This window comes from Wyeomyia smithii, chromosome 1 (genome assembly GCF_029784165.1).
Source record: "Wyeomyia smithii strain HCP4-BCI-WySm-NY-G18 chromosome 1, ASM2978416v1, whole genome shotgun sequence".
Lineage (NCBI taxonomy): Eukaryota > Metazoa > Arthropoda > Insecta > Diptera > Culicidae > Wyeomyia > Wyeomyia smithii.
In genome coordinates, this window is record NC_073694.1 from 155,714,306 (window position 1) to 155,739,678 (window position 25,373).

The window sequence follows — 25,373 nt, forward strand, 5'->3', positions numbered from 1 at the left end:
CAATAATAACCGGAAAACAAAAAAAAAACTTTTTTTCTATTTTTGGCCTATGAGCGAACCACTGTGCCTTGATACTAAAACTAGATAACTCGAAAATTAACGTTTGAGAAAAATGAGTTTGAAAATTTGACCTGTTTTGTTGATTACGATTCAAATGCCATTTTTAATGGCTCAGATTTTATGAAACACACCCATATCATATCAGGACTCGAAAAAATCAACAAAAAGTCGAGTTATCTAATTTTAGCACACAACACACTTGTTCTACGTTGGGATATCTAGTTTTGTAATGAATGATAGCATTTTTTCTTACTATCGTGTTTCAACGAGTTTTGGATATGTTATAGAGCTCGACGAGATAAATATAATGCCATACCTAACTCAAAATCGACAAATTTCAAGTTTTCTAGTTCTAGCATTAAGGGGACGAATCAATGGATCAACTGTGCTGACGACGCACAGAGGAGTACCTAGAACAAAAAGCTGGCCAAAATCAGAAAAAAGTTTTTTGTCGCTTTTGGTGCCGCTATATTTTTTCCTGCAGCTTATATAAATACTCCACAAAATGCCATCACTCGATGAACGTTAAACGGTATTATCATATGCTGGGAGCGCTGTAAACATTGACAAATTTTCAAGCATTTTTTTGGTAATCAAACCATTTATAGTAACAAGTTGTGCCAGGCATCAAAAAAATGACAATTGATCAATATATTGCAGCAAATGAGTTCTTTATGTTCAATGCTAATAAACCGGTTGATAGAAATCCCGAAATTTCAAAATTATAGTTACTCTTAAGAAGTTTTAGAAATTAGTGATTTTTACGAATTTTCAATATTAAAAAAGTTATCGAATCTCGCGGAATCCGATCATATAATCATCGGAGGAATGGAAGTTCATAACCTCACGAACACATCCTCGCAAATATCTCATCCGGTAACGTCCGGATTAGCATTTGCGACCCGTTTGAAAAATGTTGCTTATGACGAATTTTGATGTTAAGTGTTCACGCGTACACGAGAAATTAAAACAATCACAGGAGGGTTGTGTGCAAAGCCACGACCGCAAGGTTGAAGTAGAATACCTTTACACAGCTCTACTCACGGCTGTACATTAACCAACGGCCGGGTGAATCGGTTCGCGCCGCTTTTCGCGTTCAGCCTGGCAGAGGCCTAATGCGCACTGCCAACACAATAGAGTGGTGTTTTTACATTGAAAATTAGACACGGCTTTACTACAGTAAGTGTTGGTAAATGCATCTACCGCTAATACCGCTGTTATCGTTCGAAAGCGCGTCGTTTCATGTGGGGAATAATATCAACAACGAAAAATGACGCGCGTCTAAGCACACCCGAACTGTTTCGCCGTGCCGCTTCCATTTACTTCCTTATAACATCGACCTCAAGTAAGTGCCGGCTGCACCTACCGCTGAGGCTGTTACCATACTGCTACTGGTACCCAAAGCTATTAACTCTTCAAATTAAGTGTTTAATTTGTCCTTAAAAGAACAATTGTTTTACTCCGTTTCGGATATAATGCAATCGCATCTCTGTAATATTACCGGCAGTAATATTCTTCTGAACAAATTGATCCAACTTTTCCATTAGAGGAAGTGCTGGCTGATGTACGGCAAAAATCTCGCCCGATCGCTCGCGTTGGCGTTCAGCTTGGCAGAGGCCTGAAACATGGTGACCAACTACAGGGCAAGTGATTTGTTTAATTTGAAGGCAGCCACAGGCGCAACCCGCTGCTATCCTCTGTTACTGCTGAGTGCTGATATCTGCTGCTACTGCTGTCAACGTTGTGGACGGTTCATCAAGCTCACCATCCGACTAGCATTGGCCGATATCATATCGATACTAACGGTATCGATACCTTAAAGCCTTAGTATCGTTTTTTTTTATCGATTCCAGCGACATCGATGTTGAGCTGGATCGATACTTTTGCCCCGATATTTTTGATACTAAAGGGAAACAATAAAATCGAAAAATATTGTTGATTGCTACAAATTGTCTAACGGAAAATCCTTGTAGAAATGCGCGAATACGATCCATCGCGTTAATGTCACGAAGCTGATAAACAGTGGAGAAATTTGATTTGCGCTCTTTTTGTAAAAGATACCAACAAGATTGAATATATCCGCTTCTAAGGCAGTTTTTCATGCCTCTGGCGAGAAAAATTCTCCCGCATTTGATAATACTGTCTGTGCAGAACAAAATCGGAAGCGCCGAGTTTCTGCAAAAAGACAGACAATAAAGAATAAGAAGCCAGATTTTTCGCTCTGCACTAAATTACAAATGAGGCCGCAGACGCGCTATTGCACTGATTTGTGTGTGTGTGACGTATAATTCTATCCAACCATGGTCCCATTAGGATTATTAACTGCAGGGATACAAAATGTGCAGATTTGTCTTCAAAACGCAGATTTTCAGAGTTGGTGTGCAGATTTTTATTGATTCGCAGATAATTATATTTTTTCCATAGTTTCTGCAGTTTTTTGACAGAGTCTCTATATTTGCGCAGACTTTCTCAACATCTGTGCAAATTTTTGCAAACTTTTGCCTGCGCGACCGCAATGTTTTTCAAATCACCGTCAAATTTTTTTTGACTTTGAGCAGATTTTGTCGGTTTTTCGAGTAGTTACATACATTTTTCAAAAACTCCTGGCATCTCTGATTGCCCATTAATTGGTAGCTTTTCACAGACCTGTTCCAAGTAGCAGGCAGAGTATCGATACAGCTGGTATCGATGCTCCGCTCTCAATATCAGCCTGGTATCGATATCAACAAGGAAAAAATTATCGATGCTCAAGTATCGAACTTTGGCAAATTTTGGCCAATGCTACATCCGACTAATGAATGTAGCTAGTTTTCCCAGAAACACTCTTTTATAGCCGAAGGGTGCTACGAAATAGGCCACGCCTTTCTGTTCAGTTTCACCATTTTCTAATGTTCTTCAGAGGAATTATTCCACAATTCGCATTTGATTTTTGTACCCATTTGCAACTTGGCAGCTGGGAGACGAAGAAATTCTGTTAATGCTGATTGATTGAATCGACTTCATATTAGCTCTGCATAGTCGAACTAACTGCTTTTGTGGATGCGTTCTAACAGGGCAGTTTGTTATCTAAAATCGGTTATGCTGATCGCAACCTTTGAGCTGCCCTAATAGTGGGGAAATTAAGATACACGGACAACATGCACTGTGGAAGCTATTTCACATTTAGTAAACTATACGGGTGCGACAGATTTAAATTGCTAGGATCCAACAAAGAATGCTTGCGTTGTCAAAAACTACTAACTTTCAATGACTTGTTTATTTGCCTTGAAAAAGGCATTTTGATGTTCAAAATTTGATTTCCTGATGGCAATCTTCATGCTGCCCCAACACGGAGGGAATAATGGCAGTCAGGCGACACCGCGCTGCTCCTAAGACGTGCTGACCAAGCACAGGGCAAGTGTTTAATTTGAAGGCAGCCACAGGCGCAACCCGCTGCTATGGTCTGTTACTGCTCACTCAGTGCTGAGTGCTGATATCTGCTGCTACTGCTGTCAACGTTGTGGACGGTCCTTCCAGCTCACCTTCCGAATAATGAATGTAGCTATTTTTCCCAGAAACATTTTTTTATAGCCGTAGGGTGCTACGTAATAGGCCACGCCCTTCTGTTCAGTTTTACCATTTCCTAATGTTCTCTAGACGAATTATTCCACGATTCGCATTTGATTTTTGTATCCAGCGGATAAACACCGATGGTGCTCTCACACACGCAACGGTTTTAACCCGTATCTTATTGCGGTTTGTAACATCAAGCGATTTCGTTTGCTCGCTGTTGCATGTTGCAACTTGGCAGCTGGGAGACGACGAAATTCTGTTAATGCTGATTGATTGAATCGACTTCATATTAGCTCTGCATAGTCGAACTAACTGCTTTTGTGAATGCGTTCTAACAGGCAGTTTATATTCAAAGTCGGTTATGCTGATCGCAGCCTTGCGCTGCCCCAACAGTGGGGGGTTAACTCAATAAAGTAAAAATTAGACAACTACAACAGAATTTGATTGCATCCCGCACAGAATGTCTGCTTGTGTTGATACCAGAAAATTATTAACCTTCAATTACTGATTTATTTGCCTTGAAAAAGGCATTTTGCGGTTCAAAATCGGTTGTTGATCGCAACCTTTGAGCTGCTCTAACAGTGGGGGAATTAAGAAACACGGATAACATGTACTGTGGAAGCTTTTTCACATTCAGTAAGTTAGACGTGTGCGACAGATTTAAATTGCTAGGATTCAACACAGAATGCTTGCTTGCGTTGTCAAAAATTATTAACTTTCAATGACTTGTTTATTTGCCTTGAAAAAGGCATTTTGATGTTCAAAATTTGATTTCCTGATGGCAATCTTCATGCAACACGGGGGGAATAATGGCAGTCTGGCGACACACGCTGAGAAAAACCGCGCTGCTCCTGAGAAGTGGTGACCAACCACAGGGCTAGTGCTGCTGCTAAGGAAGGGCGACTGCTGTTGTCGCTGTCTATAACTATTATGAGCGGCTTTGGCTGAAACAGGCTCTTATATAGGCGAAATAGCATGTTTTCAATTCCTAGGTATATGATTCTGTCGACCGTGCTTGGGAAGCAATCATATAACGACCAATCAGAGGTCGAATTTTCCGTTTTGACAAGGCTTGACTATTTTCTATAGTACAATAGCCTGAATAATAAAATTACAATTATCTTCTTTTGGGAAGAATCTTAGAAGATTTTCCAATCTGTTGCTGCAAGAACTAAGGAAATCCATCGAATACTAACCGATTTATTAGCATTTGAAATTGGACATATTTTTCACTTTTTTCGGTTTTAGATTTTCATTTCACATCCCTATGTAGCCGAACTTCCTGAGAGAAGTATTCTACTTCAAAAAATACCTGATGGGAACCCTGATGGGTGCCTGCCTCACGCCTAAAACAGTGTTTCAGCTCAACAAAGATGAAATGAGATTAGTTCAGTGAATGAATTTCAACTAATTTAAGTTAACTTAAAAATAACTTGATGCACAGAATCAATAATCCAGGTAAATAACACTCTGTACAAAAGGCTTTTTTCAACCTACGTAGGTTCCACGAGGCATCATTTAATTTGTGAGCATCAAATTGATAGGTCCTAAATGAAGATATTTTGCTACACCATTTTTCAGGTAAATTCTTCAATTTGTTTCGCTGCCCGTTTTGCGAAAACAAATCATTCGAGCGTATTACTTCATCTGCTCACTAACATTAATGAAGACACATAGGCTATGTAAATGTAAAAATTAAGTTGTGTGTGTGATATTTTGAGTTACTTTTCGATATAATACTCGAACCAGCCACTTCCACTTCTCACTTAAATATTTCCCAAAATATTGCTAAATAGCAGCGAAAATAATTTTGGCCAGGTTTTCACTCGAGTTACTCCTTTGTGCGACGTTACGGCTCTAAAATCAATGGTTTTGCAGTCAAAATAATTAACATCACGTTTTTGCAGCTGTGGAAACAGTGTGCGGTGGTCCACTAAAGAACGGGGTCCATCCAAAGTAGTTTTACCCTATAGATTGATTGATGTTTTGTAATTTTTTTCAAATTTATTTGGGATAAAACTACCTTGGATGAACCACGTTCTTCAACGCAAAAGTTGGACTGTGCGTAACCACATCAATATTGCTTCTTTTCAGAGCATCTTTTGTACTGTTTTGGATTCAGTGCAACGAATGTGTGTTGTTCATAACGCATTTTGGGCTCTAGCGAATGTTCAATGGATTGGACGGCTCTAAATCAAAACACTTTTGAAGTATTAAGCGGTGCTAGTATTGTGATGATGATTTGTAAAGGGATTTGGTAATATTTTTCAGAATGCTGCTATCGTTAAGGCAGTGCAAGCAGTAATCAATATTGATGATCTTTGAACTGACTAGGATAATGCAAATTTGAACTGATCGATTCACTATCATGACTCCGGCCATTCAAAAACATCATCGAACCAATAACAGTTAAAAAGACATTGGATTTATTTTAAACATTTTGCATTTAACTACGACTTTGATTTTATTCATATGCTTTTAGTTCCACGTTACTGGCACCAGTGTCAGTAAATTCTGTTGCAATGAGGCTCACTGTTGGCTGTTTCGGTTGCTGACGGTGATTAGGGATGCACGAGCCTTTGAGTGCCCCAAAACTGATCGTTTGCCCAAAACCGAGGTCTACCGAAACACTACGATTTTGTGTGTATTATACATATTGTGATTTCGATCTCTGTCAATGTTTTCATTACGCAACTGTTGCGTTATCCTTTTGTCACATTTGTTATGCAAAGCCAGAGCATTTAACATGTGTTTTGAGAGGACACATCGGTTGATGTAAGTTTGAACTTTTGCGTGAGGGGACTACCGGCCAGATTAACTCAATTTTTGGCTCCAGAACGAGTGGTTTGACGAAGGAAGATATATGTACCTAGGATATTACTAACCTTCCACCTCGAATTCAAGGTGGTGGTGATAAAATCGAAGTGTTCGACGTGTTCGTTTATCTGGGTGCTCTGGTAACTGCCAAGTTCATTATCAACAGAGAAATACATCGGCGCCAGAAATCACGCATACTTCGGTTTCCTTCGCTGATGCAAAGCAAAGCCTTGGTGCTACATTCCGATTCGGAACCTGACCTTCTGTTTTTTTTATACACAGACTTCGCAGCCGACTGTTTAGTGTACAGGACACGATCCTACTGACACTAACAGTCTCTCCCGAGCCGAGACTCGAACATACGACGACTGGCTTGTAAGACCAGCATTGTACCTCGAGACCACCTGGGAAATCGCTGATGCACCAAGTTGGTTATTTAGCGGGCTTTGAGCGGAAGTTGTTGCGTACTATCTTCGGAGGACTACAGGTGGAGAACGGAATGTGTTGCTCGGGAAGCCATCTATCGTCCTCTCCGCTAAGCTTGTGGTTGACTTGGCTTGACACAAGGATGTCGGATGACGGCCCGGTAAAGATGGTTCTTAAAACCAATCGTCAGAAATTAAATGCAGCCGTACACAGCAGGCAAGATGGATCAAACTGGGGGAAGGCAACCTACGGACTCTACACAGACTGCAGAACTGGTGGACTGCAGCGTTGAACCGAGTGGAGTGGCGATGACTCTTACGTATAGGAAAGGCTACACTACGGCTTGAGGCTGTTTGGTAGAGTAAGATAGGGTAATAGTAATCACCCTGGTACTACTTACATTGGATGGTGTATGGCCTTGTTTCTAGCTCTGATTAGTCAAAATTTGCATTTCAAACCATGCTCGACAATTAGCATCTTAAGATTACAACTAGTTTTTAAATCAATTGCTGAAAAAACGAACTTCGTTTATTTCTTAGTGTATCATCTGACATAAAGTCTTAATGAAAAAAAGGATAACCATTAAAAGTAACTAGACTTAGCTATTCTATAATTGAAAACATGACTAAGCTCACCAAATTCAAAAAGATGCTCGACATTCGTGAATGTTCTCGTACAAAAGGCAACAGGTTCATAATAACCATAGTTCGTACGATGGGATTGGTTCAAAAGCATCGAAGAGTGTCTCAGAATTCGTTGATATGCGCGAAAATTCATCAACGACAGCAACTTCGGGGAATCCAGTTCAGCAATCAGAATCTTGGCAATGCATACAGCCTGCTGTACTTTGCGGCGGCGTTCTAGAGTGTCAAGTCCAAGCAGGCGGCAACGATCCGGGTAGGGTGGCAGATTCGTAGAATCACGCCAAGGTAATTCTTTCTGGGCTAACCGGATGAAACGTATCTATATACGCTCGAGGCGCAGGTTCCATGAAAGCTGGTGTGAACTCCAAACCACACTTGCGTTTCCTAGTGGAGCAATATAGAGCTTTCAAACAATGGGGATCCTTGAAGTCACGTCCTAAACGTCGATGAATCCTAATTGCCGACCTACTTTCGAAACAATTGCAGCACGGTGTCTATCGAAAGCTAGCTTTTGGTCGAAAATAACTCCAAGGTCGTTGACGTGATCGACTCTACGCAGCACTTCCCAGTTGACAGCATAATCAAAAAATATTGGCGTTTCAGTGCGGTGAAAGGTTATCACTTCACAATTTGCAGTACTAAAAATTAGAGAGTTTAGTTCACGCCACGTCACAAAGGTATTTAAACGCCATTGTAGACGATAGCAATCCTCGATGGTGCGAATTGTCAAGTAAATTTTCAAATCATCGGCGTAAACTAATTTGCAACCAATCCTAAGCGTATCAGCGACGTCGTTGCAGAAAATAATGAGAAGAAGCGGTCCAAAGTTACAACCCTGTGGTACACCAGACTTGTTCGTGAACGCCGACGATACACTAGATCCAAGCTTAACTTGTAAAATTCTATTTCACAAGAATGATCCAAGCCATTTAACAAAAGTAATTTGAAGAAAATCATTAAAAAATAACCGAGTTATAAACATTTGACGTTGAACAAGTTTCATTACATGCTCAATTTTAGATTTTCATTTTAAACTATAAAGAGAACCTTCTGCAAAGTCGTATTCTACGCCAAAAAATATGTCAGGTTCAGGTTGATCAATTCTCGCTAAACATGTGTAAAGGGCCCATGTGCCATATGTAAACAAGCCACAATTTCACGTTTTTCGATGAATACAAGCTTAATCTATCCGTACGAATAAGATTGTTTGATTAGGAGTAGATTCTTTTATCAATAAATCATATTATTAAGGGCAGATCTCGCTTGTATTAATCAAAAAACGAGAAAATTTGGCTTGTTTACATATGGCACATGGGCCCTTATCACATGGTTGGCGAGAATTTTTTAACGCAACACCTTGTAGGTAGACAAGACATCCATCCTGTGTGAGTATTGTCTCATTTCCTTGTACTAACCACTTTTTAATCAATTTTCTACGCCAGGATACGTCTTCCTACCAATACCGCGTTTTATTAAAACAAAGATTTATGTATTTTGTAATGAGGAAGGAGTCTTATTGGAGTCTCGTTCCCGCTGATAATATCACGCCATAATTATATTTCCCTGAAGATAACCATAAAATAAGTTATAAGAGGAACTTATATTGTCGAGAGGCGGGTAAACAAGGACACTGTGGAGAGTGGTACCCAACCGGAGATCCGTGGTCGGCTCATCTAGGGGGTCGCGAAGCACTTGGTAAATTTGACGTGTAACTAAAATTATGTTCCAGATATTACTGTGAATGCAGGCTGTTTAACTCTTTTGCGTATTAGAATTAAGAAGTGAAACTAATTAGATTTTGAGGACGATATGAGACTGAAAAACGCAGCCTAGTATTGCAAAACCTGTATTAAAAATTCTTTTGGGAGCCGCGAAGCTCTCTGTGCTTTAGCAAAAGGGGCCACGGAGCAAGAAAGGTTGGCAAGCTCAGCTGTAGAGGAAAAGGTATGTAGTGGATAACCCGTAAACCCTTGTTGAAGTTCTTCGACAACAAATAGGCCAGTTTGACAAAAAAATGAACCTACAGCAAATATTGATATTTACTAACGAGTCCATGCTCTACAAGTCGTCTGTGGATTGCTCGGGACTCACAAACAAGGTTAGGTTATGTTTTCATTGCAGGCTTGAACGGATCTTTCTTAGAAACTTGTTTGATTTGCGTTGAAATTGTGTTGAAATAGCTCTCACGCTATGCACAATACTTCGTGGTGTACCGCCATACTAGTGAGGTTAACTGTTTTGGTAAACAACTCTCTTTCAAGTCGTTCCACCAATAGCAATAAAGAAGAATCAACTGTGGTAGAAGAACCATGTTATCAGTTTGATAATTTCTTTCATTTTTTTTGTTTTCTATAGTTGCGCTGGCAGTGCAACCAGTTTAGTAAATAGATAGATAATTGTTAAGTAGTTTATATATCGCTATTCTATCTATCGACACTTAATAGATACTTCTATTAATTCTCTCCTATTAATTCTCTTCTACTTTATCGTTTTCCAAACAGAAATGAAGTGGTTAAACTTATTTACGAAGACTAGTGGATAACTGTGAAGATAAGGTTTACTTATTTCAGCAACTAGGATTTATAGTGAACAAAATATCTCTGTAAAACAGCTGGTTTTCGCCCAAAACAATTCCAAATTTCGTCACAACGACTTGCCGCAGAAAACAGTGCGTTTTGCTAGAATTGCTTACTTCTGCTGACGCAGCATTTGGTATGAAATGTCAGCATACTAGTGCAAGTGCTTGCCGCTGGGTGTCGCACATGCTTTAGTTGAGTTAACGGTGTAAAAATTCCTTTGAAAATTTTCATTGGAGTTTTGCGCTGAGCTGTTCCTCTTAATAATTTCTAATATGGCGATCGTGTCACCGATCACACGAAAATTCCAACAATTTTCAACACGAAATTATCCCTGCGGTGGTAAGTCTTTGGCATTTCGGACCACGTGACTACTATTTGACTAGAACATTTTCGTTTATGAAACTTTCACAACTAAGTACTCGAAAGTTCAGCGAATGTGTGGCCTCTCCTACAAAAGCGTCAAACACGTACATATGACGTAGACGCCATTTGACCCGTGCGTTGGTTGGTTGGCAGCAACTTTCATCGTGCTGCTGCAATCGAGACGAGCTCGGGGCATCAACGTTTGCTGCCAAATCCGCTCAGAATAGTGGCCCATTTCAGCCACCCTCTCAGTCTGAGTGCAGCGGAGCCTTCGACCAAATTCGCTCGTAAACATACTTAAAAGTGCATATACGAGAAGGTTTTTTTGCCCCCAGAAGCTCGAATATTCTTTTCATTAAGCGAGCTTAAATGAGAGATATTTCGCCAAGCGTTTCGAGCCGTCGTGTCGTAGTCTGGAAACTGCACAGACGAAAGGATACGCTTGGCATCAGCAGACGGCGAACTCATTCCGGTGCTTTTTTTTTGTTGTTTATTCAAAATTGCCGACAAAAAAGTCGGCACATACTACTAGCAGCGGAACGAAGGGTGCGGGTTTGAATGTGCCATTAACAAGAGACAACACATAAAAATGAAATTTTATTCTAATTATACGAGAAAATGCGAGAAAACAAAATGGAACCAGATGAAAACTAATCAGGGCTGGTAAAGTTGTTTTACTTTCTTTTCTGGTTTGGTCTTAGAGGGAAGTGTTTTCAAAGGCTTCATTAACTGCGACACGGGGTGAGAAGAGGAACAAAAAAAAAGAGCGAAAGAAAGGAAAAAAATGTGCTTGCGAATAATTACTGCGCGCGTGAAAAGTTCTGCACTTTTGAACAATCAAGAAGATGGTGGGAATTGCGTGTAGGGTTGGGCTGGAAAGGAGGAGAGTTGCTGGCTGAGGTATTTTATGTCGAATTCGTTTTTACGGCAGGACTATCCCGTCCCGGACTACGCTTTGCAGCTTAAAAAAAACACTTTCCGAGCAGTTGCAATGGTGTGCGTATAATACCAGAGGTAGCTGTCACTTTTGTTTTGGTCATTATCGCCATTGTCTTTTATCGCGTTTGTGCTGCTGTACGAAAAATTTGCCAATTTACTGAAAAATGACAAAATAACAAAATAAAATAAATAAAATTCAACCTGATGTTAGACACGCGAAGAACGATAATCAAAGCAAACCGATTTTGACACATTTTTTTTGATTTTGACACATACGTGCGAATGTGTTGGTGTCTTCAAAACTGCACTCTGTTTCTTGCGCGGACTGTCCGGGACAGAAAAAAGGGTAGTCCGGGATAGTCCGGAAAATGTAAAAAAACAGTGATAGGACAAAGTGTAGTCCGCGGGGTAGCTACACCGCAAAAACGAAAACGACATTAGTTTGATGTCCGTTTAGTGCGAACTGGGTGCGCGAGAATGAGGTGAAAGTTTCGCGGAATTTTCTCTTTGACAAGCACTAGGAAAAACTTCACTAGTTAGTTTTGTTTCATATGTATTAATATCAGTATCATTTTTCAACATGTATGGATTTTCTAATATACCCCACTTGACACTGAGTAACATGAAATATGTAATATAATATAATTTAAGATTGAGACAACACTGAACATTTCCTAAATTAAATTTATTATACTATGCTATTCGTCTCTAAGAAATGCTAGAAATATCAAACATTTATTCAATCAGGCAGCAGTCATATAACTTTTGAGGAGAAAATAAATCATTCAAATGCAGTCAACGTTGTCCCTAGTAACGGAAGTCCATCTGCAGTCGTTGTATAGTTTCTTATCCTTCCGCTGGACTGAACGTAATATATCGCAACATTACTAAAAACCAGCAGAATGTACCATCTAATCAAACGAATAGCTCGGTGAAAGTAATAAAGATCCATTTTAGCACCATACATGTACGATTCGTGCCTTCGTTTTTACAGCCATTGCTTAGCCAAAGTTTTTCCTCATCAGAGGCGGACTTACCTGACGGTAGGTTGTTCTCATGGTCACATTTTAGATCTATTGTTATTCATATCAGTGAATATGATAATTATACACAAAACAGCATTTAAAGTCTCTAGGCACTCGACCTCTACGAACCTCACAACCGCAGTTCACCCCTGCGTTTTGCCAACAAATATTTAATTTCCTCTACATGGCGGCTGCTACAAAACCGGCTCTCGTTGCTTGACTGATGTCGAATGAATCGGAGCCAAGAATCCTTCCCCCCTGCCCGGTACTGCTACAATGGGGGGTCTTCGCCACAGCCAACAGAGAACAAGTGGCTAACCCATCCTAGTAGTGATTATCGAGACTAGTTCGGAAGCGCTTGCTGCTCCTCGCAGATCCAGCGAGCCGGGAAGCGATTTGACAACCGCTAGACACTGCGAACGACGACGGACGGTTTGAAGATGAGCCGGGGGTTGCCCCATTATAGCGCTATTTATGCTTTCCGGTCATCAGTTATACAGTAGGAAGGCAGGCAGGCAGTGGCCGACAATCGTTAAACAATTGTCCTTTGTGTCCGCCCCGTTCTCTAGCCGCAGTGTCTTCGGGTAAAGGGGAGTGGGGGCAGTACCGGATTTGGGAATACTTACCGGTTGTAGGATTTTATTGCGTCAGCATGGTGGCTAGGATTTCAAGCATTTTACCTTCTAAACTACGATTCTAATAAAATGAAAATTAGTAGGATAGGGAACGGTTTAAGCAGTGGCGCCTATTTCAATCAGTCGAAATAAACGGGCCTCAATCTCCTGAATTTTGATCAATATCGACAATTTCAATGATGAGAACGAAAACTTCGATAAACTAGTTGTCTAACGAATATATAAAATTCCGTTCAACACAAAAAATCTATGAAAAAAGAAACATCAAACGAAAAAAGTTGCAGTTATTCAGGCGCTATTTGGGTGCTGAAGAACATTCCCTGCAAAACAGATGTAAACTGCTTGAAAGGTACCAAAAAAACCATTACAACTATAAAATTAACGAAGCACATGAGACTCTGTGTTTATGGAAGGTCCAACGCCATTGTAAACAGTAGGGTCGATAGCCTCCTCGAAACACAGAGTTTGCGATAACTCGTTGCACCTAACTGAATCGTAATCTCTGAATAGATGATAAATGTACACGTTTAATGCTCAAAACTTGTCGAGGCGAACGTTCGGCACGCTGTGGTTTCCTCTCCACGAAAACGATTTTTCAATAAAGGTTTCTTGTTACGGTGTCAGTCCATGAAACAGAATGACCTCGAGAAAATTTCTTACGTAGAATTGAACGTTGAACTGAATGTAGAACGTGGCACTTCTCGATGGCGGCTGCAGTCAAGTCAGTGGTTCTTCTTGTATACTGGGCAAATAGGTCCGCAGGCATTTTATTTTATGATTACGAATATGATTACGTATTTGAACATCGTCCTCGAGTCCGGATGAAGCAAGCGGAGTGGTTATAAAGATGTTGGAGACTACATCCAAAATCTCAAAATTCTGTACAAGTATCGTGAGGGTGGTAAACTCCTGGTTATTCTCGAAACAATCGAAAACTCTGTCATCCATCGAATTCACAAACAGGAACACTCCGGGTCAAGAAAACTGAAGAAACTCGTACAGCGAGACTATTTGATCGACATCCTAAAAGCCAAGCTGAACAGAATAGTTAAAAGTTGTGTTTCATGCACCCTAGTATCAAAAAAGGCCGGAGGAAAGCAAATCTACTTCATCGTGTTCCCAAAGAAACCCAACCGCTGTCAACTTATCAAGATGACCATTGTCCAAACCATCGAAAATTTCTATTTATTAACGGTTATGGTTGGATAGGATTGGCTGCTGTCCATTCGAGCTACTCTTCGTAACCACCTTGAGGTCCCTTGAAGACGTTCGTTTGGTGGAAACGGTGATGTAGGCAAGAGCAGAGTTGTTCTACGAAACAAGGGCAGAAGAACGTGCAAAAGAAACAATGCTATAAGACATGCCTTAGAGCTGAAACTGAAAAAATATGAATGACCATAGCTTTTGATCCATATTTAGAATGAAGCTAAAGCGGCCGAAAAGAGATCCAGCACCGAAGGAAGCATTGTAGGAGACGATATGAGCTCGTAAAACGATAAAAATAACACACAAAACAGCTTTAAGATGCATGCAGCTAAATAGTGCAATCTATCGGCAGATCTCAAAAATGTGGGCAAAATCAATCTTCACCCTTCACCTTTCGAAACTGAATTTTTCAACCACTAGAATAACACTGGTCGAGAAAAGCAAAATAATACTTTTTTCCTAGAATTCAAAATGAAAAAAATTCGAAAGATTATTGCTTTCCAACCATTTATGTGTCATCATTCCGCGTCGAACACTCGACAGAAACGGACGTGCAAAGTGGTCGTTCTATTACAATCCGGTCCGTGTGTACGAATAGCCAAACAAAAGAGTGTATTATTCGCGCTAAAGGCGAACTAGACTGTGAGTTGTGTCGCTACGTTCTGTACCCGGCCCGCAACTTTGGCTGTATTGGTGCAAAATACCAGCTGCAGTTTTGATCTGTGCACAGTGAATAGATCTTTCCAATTCAAGGCCATCAGTTGACAGTCGAGTCGTTTCGCTGTGCTGAGTGATCTCACACCCGGCTCACTGCTGGTGGCTGTATTGGTGTTGCTGTACTGGTGCTGCTGGCTGCTTTGGGTGCAGCTTCGAACGATCAGACAACCACTGCTGGAAGGAAGAAGTAAATAGGTACGTGTTCTTGTCGGCGCTAGTGCGCTACATTTAGCGCGATGGATATAGATCCCTCGCCTCCCGTGCCACCATCCCCGAACCCCCCTGACCCTGATCCTTCTGTTACCCCCTCCCCTGTTCATTCTCCAGTCCCCCCTCGCCCCAGGCTTTACTCGGACGGATCTCAACAGGGCAGCTATACTGTTTATTTTTGTCCAAAGACAGGAGTGAATTCAAAGCGATTAAACATACTGCAAATTTCTAAAGACCTGACGAAGCGGTACAAGGCCGTGACCGAAATTTCCAAGGTCCGACCTAACAAGCTCCGTGTCGTGGTCAGTGATCTGGCACAGGCCAATGCTATCGCTTGCTCTGAGCTCTCCAAACGCGAGTATCGCGTTTACATACCCGCACGAGACGTGGAGATCAACGGTGTCATAACCGATTCGAGTCTGTCTGTCGAGTGTATCATAAAAAGCGCAAAAAATACCGAAACACAGGCGAAGATTTTGGATTATAAGCAATTGCGGTCCATGTCTCTCGTCGGCGGTAAAAAAGTTTACACTCCGTCAGACTCGTTTCGCGTTACGTTTGCCGGATCTGCACTCCCTAGCCACGTCTCGATCGACCGGGTTCGTCTGCCTGTGCGATTGTATGTACCCCGTGTTATGAATTGCACCAATTGCAAGCAATTAGGCCACACAGCCGCCTACTGCTGCAATAAGGCACGATGTAGCAAGTGTGGGGAGACTCATGCGGAAGATTCTTGCAGTGTTAATGCTGAAAAATGTATTCACTGTGGGGAAAACCAGCATGAGCTCTCCACATGCCCGGTGTACATGCAGCGCAGAGATAAAATCAAGCGGTCACTTGAGGAGCGTTCAAAGCGTTCTTATGCTGAGATGCTGAAGAAGACCGTGACCACTTCTACCATAACATCGAACCCCTTTGATCTGTTGTCCTCTGATGAAACCGATTCTGACGATTCATCAGCGGGAACATCTTATGCCAATCCTGGGGAGTCTAGGAAAAGGAAAAATGTTTCTTCTCCTAAATTTCCCCGTAAAGGTCCTAAGATTTCCCAAAGTGTAATGAAAAGTACGAACAAACCAAACAGTGCTGCGGAAAAACCGAAGCAAACTCCTCCTGGGCTTACAATTTTAAAGTCCCAGAAGGAGTTCCCAACACTGCCAGGAACATCTAAAACCCCAGTTGTTCCTTTTGCACATCCAGTTGATGAAACAAACTCTGGATTAGTGAAATTTTCTGACATTGTGGACTGGATTTTTGAAAATTTCAATGTACCCGATCCAATTAAAATTTTTCTTACAGCATTCCTCCCAACAGTTAGATCATTTTTGAAGCAGTTGACTGCCTAATGGCCCCTCCTTGCAGCGATTGTATCCTTCGATGCCTAATTCAACTGCGTATATGAAGGATTCTATCTCTGTCTTACAGTGGAATTGTAGAAGTATTTTACTAAAAATTGATTCGTTTGAAGTTTTGATAAATAAAAACAAATGCGATGCATTTTCCCTTTGTGAAACTTGGCTTACTTCAAATATTGATCTCAACTTCCATGATTTTAATATAATTCGCCTTGATCGAGACACTCCATATGGAGGAGTACTTTTAGGGATTAAAAAGTGCTATTTTTTCTATCGTATTAACCTCCCCTCGATTCCAGGCATCGAAGTTGTCGCATGTCAAATGACAAAACAAAGGTAAAGAGCTTTGTATTGCCTCAATATATATTCCTTCCAGAGCACAGGTTGGGCAACGGCTGCTCTTTGATTTAATAGAACTTCTTCCCTCGCCACGTTTGATTTTGGGAGATTTCAACTCTCATGGTGTGGCTTGGGGTTCCCCCTACAATGATAACCGCTTCTCTTTAATCTATAACCTTTGCGATAACTTCGACATGACTATTTTAAACAACGGTGAAATGACACGTATCCCGAAACCTCCAGCGCGCCCAAGCGCTTTGGATCTATCCTTATGTTCGACATCGCTACGGTTGGATTGCACATGGAAGGTAATCCTCGATCCTCACGGTAGCGACCATCTGCCTATTCTTATTTCAATTACTAACGGGTCAACTCGCATGCGACCAATTGACATTCCGTATGACCTCACACGGAATGTCGATTGGAAGTTATACGAGGAAATGATTTCAAAAGCGGTCGAGTCGATTCAACATCATCCACCACTTGAAGAATACAACCTCCTCGCGGGCTTAATCCTCGACGCCGCGTTGCAAGCCCAAACGAAGAAATATCCCGGCGTAACGATCAAAGAGCGGCCTCCAACTCCGTGGTGGGACAAAGAGTGCTCCGATGTCTACACGCAAAGATCCGACGCGTTTTTGGCCTTCCAGAAGGGAGGTATACCCGACGACTATATACGGTATTCGGAGCTTAATACCAAGCTTAAAAGCCTGGCTAAAGCAAAGAAACGCGGATATTGGCGTCGGTTCGTGAACGAGACGTCGAGGGAGACATCGATGAGCACTCTTTGGAACACAGCCGGAAGAATGCGGAATCGCGTAACGGTCAACGAAAGCGAGGAGTCTTCAAGTCGGTGGATATTTGATTTTGCCAGGAAAGTATGTCCGGACTCTGTTCCTGCGCAAAACTTTGTTCGCGATACGTCTCCGGGTCACGACGCGATAGAATCACCTTTTACGATGGCAGAATTTTCAGTTGCCCTCCTGTCCTGTAACAATGATGCACCTGGGTTAGATAGAATCAAATTCAACTTGTTGAAGAATCTACCCGGCAATGCCAAGAGGCGCTTGTTGAACTTGTTCAATAAGTTCCTGGAGCAAAACATTGTACCGCAGGATTGGAGGCAAGTGAAGGTGATCGCCATCCAAAAACCAGGGAAACCAGCTTCTGATCACAACTCTTATAGGCCGATTGCAATGCTATCCTGTATCCGGAAATTGATGGAAAAAATGATACTCCGTCGTTTAGACCACTGGGTTGAATCAAATGGTCTACTATCAGATACTCAATTTGGCTTCCGCCGTGCCAAAGGGACGAATGATTGTCTTGCGTTGCTTTCAACAGATATTCAGCTGGCGTATGCTCGCAAAGAACAAATGGCGTCTGCGTTCTTGGACATTAAGGGGGCTTTTGATTCCGTTTCTATTGACATTCTTTCGGGTAAACTTCACCGACAAGGATTTTCTCCAATTTTGAACAATTTTTTGCACAATTTGTTGTCCGAAAAGCACATTTTACGCACGGCGATCTGGCAACTTTTCGCATTAGCTACATGGGTCTTCCCCAGGGCTCATGTTTAAGCCCCCTTCTTTACAACTTTTATGTAAATGACATCGACGAATGTCTGGCAAATTCATGCACGATAAGACAACTTGCAGACGACAGTGTAATCTCTGTTACAGGAGCCAAAGCTGCCGATTTGCAAGGACCATTGCAAGATACCTTGGACAATTTGTCTGCTTGGGCTTTACAGCTAGGTATCGAATTCTCTCCGGAGAAGACTGAGATAGTAGTTTTTCTAGGAAGCATGAACCTGCTCAGCTTCAAACACAATTAATGGGTAAAACGATTTCTCAGGTTTTGGTACACAAATATCTTGGTGTCTGGTTCGACTCTAAAGGCACCTGGGGTTGTCACGTGAGGTATCTGATGAAAAAATGTCAACAAAGAGTGAATTTTCTTCGTACAATAACCGGACAATGGTGGGGAGCCCACCCAGGAGACCTTATAAGGCTTTACCAAGCAACGATACTGTCTGTTATTGAGTACGGGTGTTTCTGCTTCCGCTCCGCAGCAAACACACATTTGATCAAACTGGAGCGAATACAATATCGTTGTTTGCGTATGGCCTGGGTTTGCATGCAATCGACCCATACGATGAGTTTGGAGATCTTAGCTGGAGTACTACCATTGAAAAACCGCTTCTGGAGCCTGTCTTCTCGTATTCTAATCAAATGTGAGGTCTTGAACCGTCCCGTGATTGAAAATTTTGAAAGGTTAATCGAACTTAATTCTCAAACCCGTTTTATGACATTGTATTTCAATCACATGTCCCAAAATATTAACCCTTCTTCGAATATTCCAAATCGTGTCGACTTATCAAATACTTCTGATTCTACTGTGTTTTTCGATACATCCATGATAGAAGATACTCGTGGAATCCCGGATCATTTACGCGTGCAGCAGATCCCCAAATTTTTTTCCAATAAATATCGAAACATCAACTGCAACAATATGTTCTACACTGACGGATCACTTCTTGATGGGTCCACTGGCTTCGGTATTTTCAATAACAATTTAACCGTCTCCCATAAGCTCGATAATCCTGCTTCTGTTTACGTCGCAGAATTGGCTGCAATTAAGTACACCCTAGGGATTATCGAAAAAATGCCCACGGACCATTATTTCATTTTTACGGACAGTCTCAGTTCCATTGAGGCTCTCCGATCGATGAAAGATGTTAAGCACTCTCCGTATTTCCTGGGGAAAATACGGGAACATCTGAGTGCTTTATCCGAAAAATCGTTTCAGATTACCTTAGCGTGGGTCCCTTCTCACTGCTCGATACCGGGCAATGAGAAAGCGGACTCTTTGGCTAAGGTGGGCGCATCAAACGGTGAAATTTATGAAAGACCAATTGCTTTTAATGAATTTTTCGCATTTGTACGTCAGAATACGATCATCAGTTGGCAAAATGCTTGGACCAGAGGGGAATTGGGAAGGTGGTTACATTCCATAATCCCCAAAGTATCGACGAACCCGTGGTTCAAGGGGTTGGATATAGGTCGGGATTTCATTTGCGTGATGTCCCGGCTTATGTCCAATCACTATAGATTTGACGCGCATCTCCGTCGTGTTGGGCTCGGGGAAAGTGGTATCTGTGCCTGTGGTAAAGGTTATCACGACATAGAGCACGTTGTTTGGTCGTGACGCCAGGTCTAAATTAATAGCTTCCCTGCAGGCCGAAGGTAGGCAGCCGGCTGTTCCTGTTCGTGATGTCTTGGCGAGCCGTGACCTATCCTACATGTCCCTTATATACGTTTTCCTAAAATCCATCCACGCCCCAGTTTAGTCCTACCCCCTTCCGCCTGCATCCAGCCTAACGACAAGAACACGTTAAGACCCCGGATCCGGAAACAGCAATCAGACCCGCACGATACTCTCAAGGCCCGAGGGAGACAACCCAATATGCCAGTCCGTAATATCTTGGCCCAGCAGCGGAACAAATTTAATATGCTGCTTACCTATGGCAATGAAAACCATCAAACAGCAAACCTGTGCTTTAAATGCAAAATATTCTAGCTTTAAGTTAGATTTAGTTTTAGCTCGTAGTCGGCAGCGAGGATAAAAGATTTGCTTTTAGTTATTAAGATACTTTAGATACTAGCGTGCTCAGAGCTGCTTTGGGAGGTCGTTAAATCGCTCACCGGGTTCGCCGCTTTAACGTTTGCTTGCGAGAAAACTTTATTTGAGTATCTGGAGACTAAACGCACTCCCAGCTTCGCTAGGAACACTAAAATTCAAAGGAGCTATCATTTCATTTTTCCCAGTTTGAGCTCGGGGAAGTTTTATGACCATTTGTCAACACAGGTTTGATCTTGAGCTTAAATTGAAAATAAATGGAAGAGCATAGTTTCTACTCGCCTCTGTGAATTTTAGTGGTCTTAGTCAGCTCGGGAGTGTCTTCAAAGACATAGGTAAATGGAATTTTTCTGTAAGCAAACGTTGAAGCGACGAACCCGGCGAACAATCACTTACGCCGCAAAGTGACGCACTTACGAGCTCACTAGGGGCACTAGAATTCATAAATATGGATCAAAAGCTATATTCATTCGTGCGTATTGCTGATGCTGTCAACAAGCGGGTACCAGCGGGGTCGACAATTTCGAAAACGCAGGAACAACAATCCTATGGATCTTTTCCAGCTGTCAAGGTTCAAGGTAAACCAGTCTTAAGGGTTAACCAGTCAGTAAGGGTTCGATTCCTTCAGCTCTGCAGTAGCCTAGAATGCAGAAGACATAACTTTTAACACTTCCGCCCAGCTTGGCTTCCAGATTATCAATCCAATAGTCCCACTGTACGAGTTCCTTCATTTTTCTTGACCCGGAGTATCCCTGTTTGTGAATTCGATGGATGACAGAGTTTTCCATTCTTTCGAGAATAACCAGGAGTTTACCGCCCTAACGATACTTGTACAGAATTTCGAGATCCAGGATGCAGTCTCCAACACTTTTGCATCCGCATCAATTTGGTTCATTCGAACTCGAGGACGATGTTCAAAGACGTAATCATATTCCTCCAAAAGAAGTGCCCAGCCAGCGATGCACTATCTTTCTTTTCCATCTTCATTCTGAAGGTAGAACCTTTGGTGACGATTTTGAACGAGATATCCAGCAGTTAAACTCTAAATCTCTTCAGAGCAGCAACGATTACAAGAACTTAGAGTTCGTAACCAAGATGATTTTCCTTCACCGATGGAGTCTTTCTGCCAATATCGTAGATTGGGTGGAATTGATCGGTTGCTTCTACAGCAGAATCGCTTCATAACCCGCTTTGTGAGTGCTATGAAGCTCGGTCGGTGGTAGTCTGGAGATGGTATAATGCCAGAACTGACCTGAAACACTACATTTGCTTCAACTGCTTAACTACATCTTTCTGCCTTCTACCCGAATACGAAGACTGCGTCTTTCTTGAGCGGGTCCGTGAGTGACTTCACCAGAGTTGAATTATTTGCCACGAAGAATCCTGTTAATCCTAGGAACCTTTGGATATACTTGAAGTTCTTTGAGTCCAGAGAGTTACTCACCGCTGTTATTTTTTCATTGTGGGCCTACTCTCTTCTGCTTCAATCTCATACCCCAAGTACTCGATCCGCCGTTTCAGGAACTGACATTTCTGCCACTTGATCTCCAGCTCGTGGCGTTCTGCGATATCCAACACCACTTTTAACCTCTACAATGGTTTTTGCCCATCCTTCACAGGAATCAAGGCATAGTCAATGTAAACCATGACTGCTTTCTTCTCAATTATTTGTTTAAAATGTTGTTAAGTACCGTTAAAACATGGTTGTAATATGCTTAATCTGACTGGTGTTGCCGGGAAATCGAACTGACAGTGTTCTTTTGGCTGCCTTCGTCCATAGGTACACAAAAGGGAACCAAAACAATAGCTCCTTGCAAATCGTATATTATGGATGGATATATATTATAACGATCACGTATGATTACCTTTTTGAGACAGTCCGTTTTTTGTGAGCGAGAATAAACGGGCTGCTGAATTCGGAAATACTCGATTGGATTAGATCTACTACCTACCACTGATCAACTTGGTTCTGTACAATCCATTTTATCAGAGGCACCAACCGACGAGGCAGCTGGTGAGTTGGCCTCTCGTCTTTTAGAACAATTATTAGCTTGACCTTGAATGTGCCCAGTTTACGGGAGTCACCGATTAGGTTTCGAACTTCGTCCCGTATAACTGCGTTACTTGTGTGGCACAGTGGGAGCTCCGGTTGTTCATTTACAACTTCAATGCTGTACACAACATTTCCTTCTTTCAAAAAAAAAAAAACTTGGACTCGCCAGCAGAAACTCTGATTACCATAACGGGGAGGTTTCGTTCTAACAGCAATGCACTGAAATTCGTAATCATCTCACTATCTTTACGTGGATTTCCAGCGACGTAAATACTTAATCTTGTAATGAAAGATACACCTGTACCACCGTTGAAAAATACTTCTTTGGGTACCGAGTTCACTATCACTGTTGCGAAAGTCACTCTTCCCCCCAATGCCGTTGTCTTAAACATTTTAACTGATTTTTCGTCTCATTTGTCCAGGTTCATGGTACTTGAAATCAATGTGTGATTTGCTTTCTTGTCCATTTGAACTTAGGTGATGAGGAGCTTGACGACTAGCTTTCTTCCGCTGTGTGATTTACCCAGAACCATTTAGTTGGTTGGTGCTTTCGATGTTTTAATACTATCGTAGTTTTTCTTAAATTCTGTCGATCGCTATAGCACTGTTCAACACCGGTCTATCGGATCCACTAACATCAATCCTGTTCACAGTGTGGGTTATTTTATGCATATGTCCGTGGTTCATTCGCTATTTCCATTTCTGTTCTCTATCTACAGCTCACGGAAGATTGTATGCAACACCTTCCGCTCAAAGATCGCAAAGGCGGGTTGGTCCTCTACAAGCATAGACTCATGGTCGTAGAGGACTACTGGTCTGATCAGCGTCTTGTAGATGGTCAACTTGGTACAGCGGTGAATTTTTGAACAGTAGGCAAGAGAAATCCCTCTCATCTTGTAATGTCGACCATCCACTGGATCGTCAGCTTCTGCCAATTCCAGTAATACCTAAGCGCCCCGCCAAGCAATTTCACATCAGGATCACCGACGATCCTTCGTCCAGGAAGGCTTTCGTGGCTTCGAGCGGGTCATGAAGGCTTCAAACATCACGGACGGAACGATGAAGAAAATTCAGTTACTCGCAATGGGGGGATTAGAATTATAAAATGTTTTTGATGGCATCCCAGGAGCTGACGATGAATCTGAGCAAAGCTCCGATCCGTTTTTTGTGGCAAAGGCTAAGCTAGACAGTTATTTTTCCCCCAAACAGCACGAGAGCTTCGAAAGGTACTTATTTTGGATGATGTCGCCGGAAACGGATGAACCAATCGATAAATTCGTTGAGCGAGTTCAACAAAAATGCACATTTGGGAAATCCTTTGCCGAAAGTCGACAAATCGCAGCAGTGGACAAAATCATACAGCTTTCACAAGGGAATTTACGAGAGAAGCTGTTGGAAAAGGAAACAATGACGTTGGACGAATGCATAAAAATCGTTAATTCGCACCAAGCAGTGAAGTACCGAGCGTCAAAAATGAATGGAAAAACATGTCAAATGTCTACAGATGTCCAGAGAATGTATACAAATTCGAACAGGAGGAATTTTCAGCAGTCGGAAGCTTCCCAAACATATGCATCACGCTGCCTTCATGTGGATACCTTCAACATCAGCCAAACGAAACGTGCCCAGCCTTCGGTAAGCCTTGTATGCGTTGTCGTAAAATTGGCCACTTTAAAGTTGTTTGTAAAAGCTTCGATCGAGGGCAAATGGAATCCTCGCCTGCTCCGGTTTTGAAACGTCCTGCTCCATCATCCTACCACAATTCAAACGTATTCAAAAAGCCAAGAAATGTGATGCATGTTGACACCCAGACCTTGCTTCAGACCAGATTCCAGACGATCATAACAGAGTATCGGACGAAGAAGAACTTCCAGTGTACAACGTTGGGGAAACCAATGACGAGATTATTCGGTGCAAAATCGGAGGAGTAAATATAGAAATGTTGATTGACTCGGGTTCAAAGTATAATTTAATTGATGATGCAACCTGGTCAACAATGAATATGCGCAACGTGAAAGTGAACAATCTCCGATTGGATTCAAATAAGAAATTTCTCGCTTACAGAAAAGTCCCACTGAAGTTGATTGCGGTGTTTGACGCTGAAATCGAGATATTGGGAACAGATAGGAAATTTGCTTTAAACACCACATTCTACGTGATAGAGAGAGGGCAACAACCACTCTTGGGTAAAATATCCGCCAAAAAACTGGGAGTTCTACGCATTGGCTTAGAGGCGTCGGTAGTAAACAGGATAGATTTGGCAAAACAACATTTTCCTTATATTCGGAACGTCGAACTTACTCTACCGATTGATCGAAGTGTGCCCCCAGTTATCCAACCTCTTCGCAGATGTCCGGTGCTATTATTGCCTAAAGTAAACAACAAATTGGATGACCTGTTGGCTCAAGACATCATTGAACGGGTGGAGAGACCGACGTCCTGGGTATCGCCGCTCGTCCCGATTTTAAAGGATAATGGGGACTTGAGGATGTGTATCGATATGCGTAGAGCCAATCAGGCAATACAACGATTAAACCACCCACTTCCTGTGTTTGAGGAGATTTTAGCCCGTATTCGTAACGCTCAGTTCTACTCTCTTTTGGATATGACAGAATCGTACTACCACGTAAAACTATCAGCAGGCTGCAAAGATGTTACCACCTTCAGTACAAACTGGGATTATTCCGACTCAAAAGGGTTTTTTTGGCGTTAATTGTGCGCCAGAGCTCTTCCAGAGCTTGATGGAGAGTCTACTAGCAACATGCCCGAATCAGGTAAACCAATGTGTTCTGCGTGAATATATCACCAACA